We start from the raw sequence: 9,121 nt of genomic DNA, 5'->3' as shown, positions 1-9,121 counted from the left end.
CCCTGCCGGCCCCCGTGAGGAAGCAAGAGGCACAGCCCGGAGCCCCAGCCTACCTGTCAACCGTGATGTCGCCCAGAAGCCGCGGCCTTTGCGGGTCTGGGCCGCCCGGGGAGACTGGGGTGGCTCCGGCCCGGCACCGGCGCCCGTCTCCTCCGACAGCTGAGCTAGGCCTCGTCTGGTCTCCCAAACGACCCCCTCCCCGACGTCCCAGGCCATTGGACCCCCGGCTCTGCCTTTCTCCTCCTGCCCTGTCCACGTGTTGGGGTCGGGGGCTGGACCTCTGGAGGGGAGGGTGACACCTTCCTCCGGGCCTGGGAGGAGGGAGCGAGCTGGTCACGGGCACCTCCCCTTGCGGCGACGCGGTAAGGAGAGAAGGAAGTCCCTTCTCGCGGAGCTCTCATTGCAGCTGGCGACAGACAAGAAACAGGACAGCGGCAAACAGTGACGACGCCCGGCGGGGACAGGCGTCGTGAAGGAAGCAGCAGAGGAAGCTGAGACGGGCTGGCGGCGGAGGGGAGACCGGACGGAGACCACCCCGAGCTCCAGCTCCGCAAAGGGACCGCGCTGCGAGCGACCGCACTGCCAAGGACAAAGGCCCTGAGGGGGGAAGAGCTGGGGGTCTCCAGGGTCCCCTCCGGGCGGGCCGGGGTGACCTGACGGAGGCGGAGCGCGGCCCGGGCCGTGAGCCGAGAACCCGCGTGGCCCGGACCCGGACGCGCCCTCTGGCGGCCGTGCGAGGATCGACCAGGTGGCTCCGCTGCAGGGTCCCGAGCCGAGCTGGCCGCGGAAGGTGTATATTTCGTAGCGTCTAAACGATTTGCTGATGCATCTAGAACGATTCCAGGCTCATTCTTGACAACTTGACAAATGCAGGTGTCACTTAACCAGGAGCCGGTGACGGTGATGGAGGGGGGTCTTGGAATCGAGGTTCCATCCTGGACATGGGGTTGAGAAGCCTGTGAGGTAGCAGAGCATTTGCTATGAACTGAATGTTTATGTTCCAAAAATTCACCTTGAAACCTGGCCCCCAAGGGGACGGTATTTGGAGGAGGGGCTTTGGGAAGTGATCAGGTCACCAGGATGTGAATGGAGCCCTCAGAACAGAATTGGTGCTGGTATAAAGAGCACCACAGGGTACACTGACAGAAGAGAGCCATCCCTCGCAGACAGACTCGCCAACACCCTGATCTTGGACTTCCAGCCCCCAGAACAGCGAGAAGTGAATTTCTGTTTTTTCCATTTTGTCATAGCAGCCTGAACGGACTAATACAGTGTTGACTGGTTGATGGATTGACTGATTGAAATGGCATAATATTTGGGATTTATTTTACCCCAGCTCTATTAAGGTACTGACAAATTAAAATAGTATCTAGTTTCAGAGGACACTATGAAGTTTTGCTATATGTACACATAGTGAGGTGAAAAATTCAAGCTCATTAACATACCAGTCACCTCATATTTAGTTCTTTGATGATCTAATCCCTTAGCAATTTTCAAATACACATTTATAGAAACATAGTTGCCATATGTATAATATATCCCCAGCCCTCCTCCAGCCTGTCTAAGGGACTTGGTACCATCCTGGACCACTATTTCCCCTCCCTCCCCCACTCAGCCCCTGGAAGCCACCTTCTACTTTTTTCCTGTGAGTTCAACTCTTTTCTTCTCTAGATTCCACAGGTACAATCACGGGGTTCTCATCCTGGCTCATTTCACTTGACCCAATGTCCTCCAGGTTGATCCACATGTTGCAAAGGACAGATGTCTTTCTTTCTTTAAGGCTGAATAGTATTCCACTGTGCACTATGGACCACATTCTCTTCCTTCAGTCTTCAGTGGATGGCCACTTAGGTTACTGCCACACCTTGGCCACGGTGGACAGTGCAGCTGTGACCACGGGGGGCAGATGTCTCTCTGACATACTGATGTCATTTTCTTTAGGATACAACCCAGGTGTGGAATTGCTGCATCACATGGGAATTCTATTTTCAGTTTGAGGAACCTCCGTACTATTTCCTGTGACAGCTGTACCAGTTCACACTCCCACCAACAGTGCCCAAGGCTCCCCTTTCCTCCACATCCTTCAGCCCATTTGTTACATTGTATCAATTTAGTAATCGCCATTCTAATAGGTGAAGGGCTCTCCCATTGTGCTCAACCACTGAGCCGTGTCCCCAGCCCCTTTTTGTATTTTATTTAGAGACAGGGTCTCCTTGAGTTGCTTAGAGCCTGTTGCTGAGGCTGGCTTTGAACTGGAGATCCTCCTGCCTCAGCCTCCTGAGCCCCTGGGATGACAGGCGGGCGCCCCCGCGGCGGCCTGTCTATTCAGTCTTTCTCCTCTGCGGCTGGACTGTGAGGCTTGTGTATGTGGATATTAACCCCGGGTGTGCAGCACCCTCTCCTCTTACACAGGTGGCCTCTCTGTCGGCTCTTCCCTTTGCTTGCTCAGACCAAGGCCGCAAGCCTTCCTCCTGTTTTCTTCCAGCGGTTTTCCACATTTAAGTCTGTCATCCACTGGAGCCCATTGTTGTGCATCACCAGAGGTGAGTTCCCGTGTCACCTGCATGTGGAGACCAGCTTCCCAATCACTGAAGAGACCCTGTCCTGTGTTGTTGGCAACTTTGTTGAAAACCAATTAACTGCAAATGCACGGACTTACTCCCAGGCCCCCGCTGTGCTCTGTTGGCCCTTGGGTGGGGTTTTAAGGCCATGCTTCCGTGACAGTGGCTCTGCAGGGTGTGGAAGTCAGGTAGGCTGAGGCCTCCAGCTTGGCTCGTGCTGCTCAGAACTGCTCTGGCTGATTGGGAGGTGGTGGGCCCTTGAGAAGTGAGGCTTTGTGGGAGGTTTTAGATGTGGATTAAAAGGGATGGTGGGACCCCAGCCCTCATCAAAGCCCCAAAGTAATGAAACCACCTGATCTTGGACTGGAATCTCCAGAACTGGAAGCCAAACCAAACCTTTTCTTTTCATAAATTGATTGCCTCAGGTACTTTGTTATAGTTACACAAACCTCACTAAATACAGTCACCGAGGGAAGGAATGGCAGCCTGAGAGGCCGGAGGGCTGAAGATACTGGCCCTGTGGCCTCCCGCAGGCTGCCTCTCTCTGTGCCTTGAGCTGGCTGTCCAGGGCCTTCCTAATACAACCAGCCCCCACATACCAGACCTGAGGCCCTGTGAAGGCAGGAGGCAGGATGCTTCCTGCTGCACACCTGTTGCCCAGAGTTTGAAACGTCTGGAAGTATATCCATGTCTCCTCCAGACTTCCCAGCCCTGCCCTCAGCCCCCCACCTTACCCAGCTTATTGGCCACACACCCAGGTCCACCCTTCCCGGCCCTTCCTCTCCACCCCCAGCCAGGAGCCCATTCCCAGGTCACCCTTCCTGCACCAGTCACCCAGCGCACCCTTCCTGCTTACTTCTTTGCCTGCCCAACCACAGGCTGACTGGTCCCTGCCCTGGAATCCTGACCTGCAGACTCCCCGGGCACCCGGGCTGCCTGCCCACGTGGCTGGAGGAAGTACCGCGGCCACCTCCTCCTTCCGCCTCTGCAAGGCCCTCGCTGACCCCCATGGGGCGCTCTCCCACCCCGCCCACCGGTTCCCTCCTGCAGAGCAGACGGGCTCCCTCCGTCCAAACCCTTCCCAGGAGCCTCCAGCTTCCTTCCTCTCCCACTCAGGGCCGAGCAGGCTGGGTTCACATCCGCCGCCTCCTCTCACCGGCTGTGGGGCCACAACAAGCGGCTTCACCTCTCACCTGCGCTGACCGCGGCACCTCCCCAAGGAGCTGAGATGACGTGGGACACCCAGAAGGAGCTCGGCAAGTCCCAGGCGCTTGCGAACTGCCAGGCTGCGGTTGGCCTGAGTCTCTTTTTCCCTTTTCATCTTTAATCTCTCTCCCCTTCTCTAGGGGGCTGCTCTGCTCTTTCTCCAATATCTTCGACTTTTTTGGGGGGGGAGGGGGCTGCCCCTCACACACAGGCTCTCCCATTGCCTTAGCCCTTTTCTGTTACTATAATGAAATAACTGGACACTGAGCACTTATAAAGAAAAGAGGTTTATTTGACTCACAGTTTTGGAGGCTGAAAGTCCAAAAAGCATGGCACCAGCTCTTGTGAGGGCCCCCTGGCTGCATCGCCTCATGACGGATGGCACCACAGTGAAAGCTCATGCAAGAAGGGACAATCACAGGGCCAGACAGGAAGTCAGAGCAGCCAGGCAGTGGCCGGCCTTTTTTTTTTAGGTAATGGGATGGAGCCCAGGAACACTCTACCATTGAGCTACCCCCCAGCCCCTTTTTAATTTTTATTTTGAGTCAGGGTCTTGCCAAGTTGCTGAGGATGGCCTTGAACTTGGGATTCTTGGCCTTCCAAGTCACTAGGATTACAGGCAGGTGCCACCACGCCTGGCTCAGGCTTGCTCTTCTGGAGCCTACGGGAGCTCAGGGTCCCATGAGAACCACCTTAATCTCTTCCAAGAGTAGACCTCCCACCAAGCCCCGCCCCTTAAGGGACCCACCACCTTGGATTCACCCCACTGAGCAGCAAGTCTCATGTCCCAAGACACCTCCACCAGACTTTGTCCCTGGGTCCCCTCCACCATCATTCCCAGCCTGATGACTCCTTGGGCACAGGCCCTCTAAAGAGGCGATGAGAAGGGGACGTGAGGCCACACACAGAAGGAAAGCCAGGTTGGACACAGGGAGCCGATGGCCATCTGGACCAAGAAGAGAAGCCGCAGAAGAAACACCCTGTGACACCTTGGTCTTGAACATCGAGCCTCCAGGGCAGAGGACAGTGCCACACTCTGTGTTTGAGCCACTCAGTCTGTGACGGCCAAAGGGTTCCATTGGGGCTCCAAAATGTGACCGTCCCTCACCACTGCTCAGTGGAAGTGCCCCCTCCTCACCTAGGACGTCCAGATTCTTAAACCTAAGGTCCTTCTGGGTCTCTCTACCACTAACGCTCTGGTGCGGGAACTAGAAACCACCTCCCCAGGTGCCTTCAGCAGGAGGAGATTTGACACAGGGGATTAGGTGCTCGAAAAATCCTGCGACGTGCTCAGGGGGTGGTCGCTGGGGTGGGTGCAGGCATGGCTCCCAGAAGACCCCGGAAGTGACCTGGGGCTGCTGCTGCAGACACCGCAACACGGAGGAGAGAGTCAGGGGCCACCCCAAACTCACCACTATGACCACCCCCAGGGGTTAGGAGACTGCCATTGCTGCTGTTCCCCAGGAGCAGGTGCCCGGGTGCTGGGACACAGTCCAGCTGTGGCACACTCTCAGGCCCTCCTGCCAGCAGCAACCACAGGAGAACAGCACCCCCACATCTCCACGGATCCGCCATCAGGCTCTAAGGGCACCCACAGCACCGCTGCAGGGGGCAGGAGACAGGCAGCCTCGCTGGAAGGAAAGGGGCAGAGCTGGACAGGGTGGGAGGCCACTCCCTCTTCAAAGGCTCCCGGCCCTGGCCTGACCTCCCCTGCCCCGGCCGTGTGCCCTCCTCTGCAGGTGCCAGGAGCCGCCAGCTGAGCCCCCCACTGCAAACAGCCAGTAATGCCACCGGGCTGCCGGCTCCTTCTGGTCTGGTCACAGTCTGCACTTGTCCTGAATCTCGTGCTGGCTTGTCACCTTGGAGCTGCAAGATGGTGGCACCTCCCAGCCCCTCCACGTTCCAAGCAGCAGGAAAGTGGAAGGGCCGGAAGTGGGAAAGCCAGCCTGCAGTCCCCTGAGAGGGTTTCCTGTCATTCAGGAAGGCCCGTCCTCCTCAGGGACTTCACCATTGGCCATAAAGGTCACATGTCATCCTTGCTGCAAAGGAGGATGGGAAGTAACGATTGAGGTTTTCGGGCTCTAGTAGAGTGGGAGAGGGATTGGGGGTGGCGTTGGGTGAGCCTGTTTTGAGTGCTTGCCGTGGCCGGGAGAGAATTAGTTGGCTCACGTAATCAAGTCGGCAGGCTTCAGGCATGTGTGACCCAGAAGCTCTATGATGTCATCCTGCCACCCACTGCTGCTTGCCACCTCCACACTCACTGTCCTCTGCTGCATAATAACGCTTGGGCTCCTCCTGGTGGCAACTCCAGACCTGCCCATCCCCACAGCTGAAAAGGAGTTGTCTCCCCTGGCCCCGCCCCCTGCCTTATTCCCACTAAAGTCCCAGGACTGAATCTCATTGGACCTGCTTGAGTCACATGACAACTCCTGGACCAATCATCACAGCCTCCATGACTCCTCGCCTTCTCCCTTCCTGGAGGTGGGGGCAGGGTCAGCACCTCATCAATCAGTGACAGGCCCTGGAAGAGCAGTGACCCCCCCCCCAAAAGGTGGACAATACCTGAGTAAAATAAGAACACTGAGTAAGAAAGGACAGGTACCTCCAAATCCTCCTCCCTCGTCTTCCCTGACAACTCCATCTGGTCCTCCGGCCTCTGACTTCAGCCCCGCTCATGGGACCCCTCCCTCCCTCCCTTCCTTGTACTGGGGACTGAATCCAGAGGCACTTTACCACGAGCCACACCCCCATCTCTTTACTTTTTATTTTGAGACAGGGTCTCACTAAGTTGCTTAGGGCCTCACCACATTGCTGAGGCTGGCTCAGCCTCCCAAGCGGCCGGGTGACAGGTGTGCGCCACCCCGCCCAGCTCCTGGGCATAGACATCATAACCAAGGCTCCCCGGATCCAAACTCGGCTGAAGCCCACGAGCAAGCTCCTCCTGGCCCATGACTCTGCGGCCATGCGCGCTGATGGTGCCCCAAGGTCTCCAGATCCTTAGATCCACCTGAGTGATCCTCAGCCCGGCTGCCTCCTGGGTTCCGCCAATAAGATCAGAGGAGCCTCCGGTCCCCAATGCATCGCGCACCTGCGGCTGCTAGAAATCACCCCGGAATCCAGTGGCTCTGAACGACCCTCATTCCTTCTCTGGCCGGGTCCAGTGGTAGCTGAGAGCCAGGGCGGCTGTATCCAGAGCGCCCTCCTGTGGCCTCGCCGTGTGGCTTGAGCATGTCACACGTGAGCACCTGGATCCAGGAGAGAGGGTCCCCAGCCCCGGTGAAAAGGGCCAGATGGTGAGGGCGAGGTCCAGCCGGCAGGACGGCACCTCCGCTGCGTTCCACTGGCCAGAGCAAGCGCAGGCCCCGCCCAGATGCAAAGAAAGGAGATAAGCCCCGCCCCGCCAAGGGGGGAGCGGCGGGGAATTTGCAGCGGGTTTGATCCACCCGCACCCCCCAACTTGTCTGCACGTCTGTAGGAACAATAGGTCACCCTACGGCTTCCTGGCTGGGAACCTCAGGGCTGTCCCCGGCTCTGCTCCTGCTCATCCTCGGTGTTTATGAGGCTGGTCCCCACCTACTCCCTTCTGGCCAGAGTCATTACACTATGGGTCCTTTGCTACAGGAACTGCTTCCTCAGCAACCTGCCTGCTTTTAACCTAACCAGGTCCCTCGCAGTTGTCGGGCAAGAGAAGGTGAACCTGGCTCCCAGGCCCCCACCACCCCTGCCACCTGGCTGTGTGACCCTGGGTGACTTACACAACCTCTCTGAGGTTCAGCCAAGCAAGATCATAATGGGATCCCAGAAAGTCTCCCCCAGAGAGGTCCTTAGACACAAAAAGATCTCTCACCAGAGAAGGTTCCTTCCTTGTGTACTGTGGATCAGGTAAGAATCTCAGTGATGGCTGGAAACTCCCGGCCGGGCCCTGTTTCTTTGGAGGCTCCCCTCCCCCACCAAGGCCACAGGCAAAAGCCACCCACCCAGCAGCATGCGCACCTGCGTGGTGTAGTGGAGGTGCCCACGGGGTCTCCACCTCAGCGGGTGGCTGTCCAGCCACCCAGGGCCCCCCTCTGCAAGCAGGTCTCAAAGCCCCCCTCCATGCCCAGCCCCTCCCCGGCTGCCCTGGGCAGAGGCCACCGCTACTGCTCCTATTCAGAGTGTCCCAAGAAGCCACCGCAGTAGAAAGGCCCGTGGGTTGTCTGCAGCCACCAGGGCTCCTCAGTTGCCCTCGCTCCACCCTGGGGAAGGCAGGGACATGCACAGGGGGACAAGGCCCAGCCACGTGACTCAGATCACTCATGGGGCAGGCGCCTGGCAAGATGCTCCACTCTCAGGGCCTTGGTTCCTCCTGGACGAAGTGAGCAAAGTCACGTCCCTGTCACCGACATCCCTGAGATCAGGCGACCAGTGGGGGTTGAGTCCTTGGAGAGTGTACAGGGACGTGTTCAGGGAGTTTATGACGAAGGCTTCAATGTAAAAATGTGTCCACTGGGAGGGGGTGCCGATGGACCCTGCAGTCACGGCTTCTGAACGCAGAGCGCCCGCTGTCAGCCCCTGTGGCCTGTGACAGACGGACACGAGACAGAGGGAGGGATGGACGAGGCGGAGGGAGCCCCCTCCATCTGCAGCCCCCTCCCACCAGGCTCACGCTAGGACGAGGCGAGTGAGGAGCCAGACCACAGGGGAAGATGGGAACCCAGCAGCAGGATGGACCATGGCGTGCTGTCTGCAGAGATCACAGTGGGGCTGGGGCTGGGCTCCGAGGTAGAGCACTTGCTCGCCTGTGTGAGGCACTGGTTTTGATCCTCAGCACCACAAACAAATACAGTAAAGGTATGCAGCTGGGGGCAGCGGTGCACACCTGCAATCCCAGCAGCTGGGGAGGCTGAGGCCGGAGGATCTCGAGTTCAAAGCCAGCCTCAGCAGAAGTGAGGCGCTAAGCAACAGAGAGACCCTGTCTCTAAATAAAATACAAAATAGGGCTGGGGGTGTGGGTCAGTGGTCGAGAGCCCTGAGTTCAATCCCCAGTGCCAAAAGAAAGAGAAAAAAAACCTATGCTCTCCATTTCCAATACCAAAAAAAGAAAGAAATCACAACCAATGCAAAACATCATGTTGAACAAGTTTTTAAGTAAAGGTAGACCCTGCCCAGCCGTGGAAGGACCTGCCCTGTCCGCCCCACCCTGTCCAGGCCCATCAACCACCCCCGGAGCTCTGGACCCCACAGTCCCCTCAGCCCCACCTCCGCCACCTGCCACCCTCTCACCCCTGAGGCCAGCAATGGCGAGTCAGGGAGGGAGGCCGCGGAGGAGGAAAGGGAAGAGGCAGTGTCGGGCACACCCCTCCCAGTGCCCAGCC

General features: G+C 57.9%; 1 long non-coding RNA gene across 1 annotated transcript; it reads left to right on the top strand.

The window, feature by feature from the left end:
- Positions 1-106: 106 nt before the first annotated feature.
- LOC125616465 lies at positions 107-4,041 on the top strand. Its single transcript, XR_007347091.1, has 3 exons — positions 107-1,346; positions 2,413-2,543; positions 3,678-4,041. It is a non-coding gene; the product is annotated as an uncharacterized LOC125616465 (long non-coding RNA).
- The last annotated feature ends 5,080 nt before the right edge of the window (positions 4,042-9,121 follow it).

Source organism: Marmota marmota, unplaced genomic scaffold (genome assembly GCF_001458135.2).
Source record: "Marmota marmota marmota unplaced genomic scaffold, marMar, whole genome shotgun sequence".
NCBI lineage: Eukaryota > Metazoa > Chordata > Mammalia > Rodentia > Sciuridae > Marmota > Marmota marmota.
Note: the sequence above shows the minus strand (reverse complement) of the source record. Positions and strands in the feature narration are given on the sequence as shown.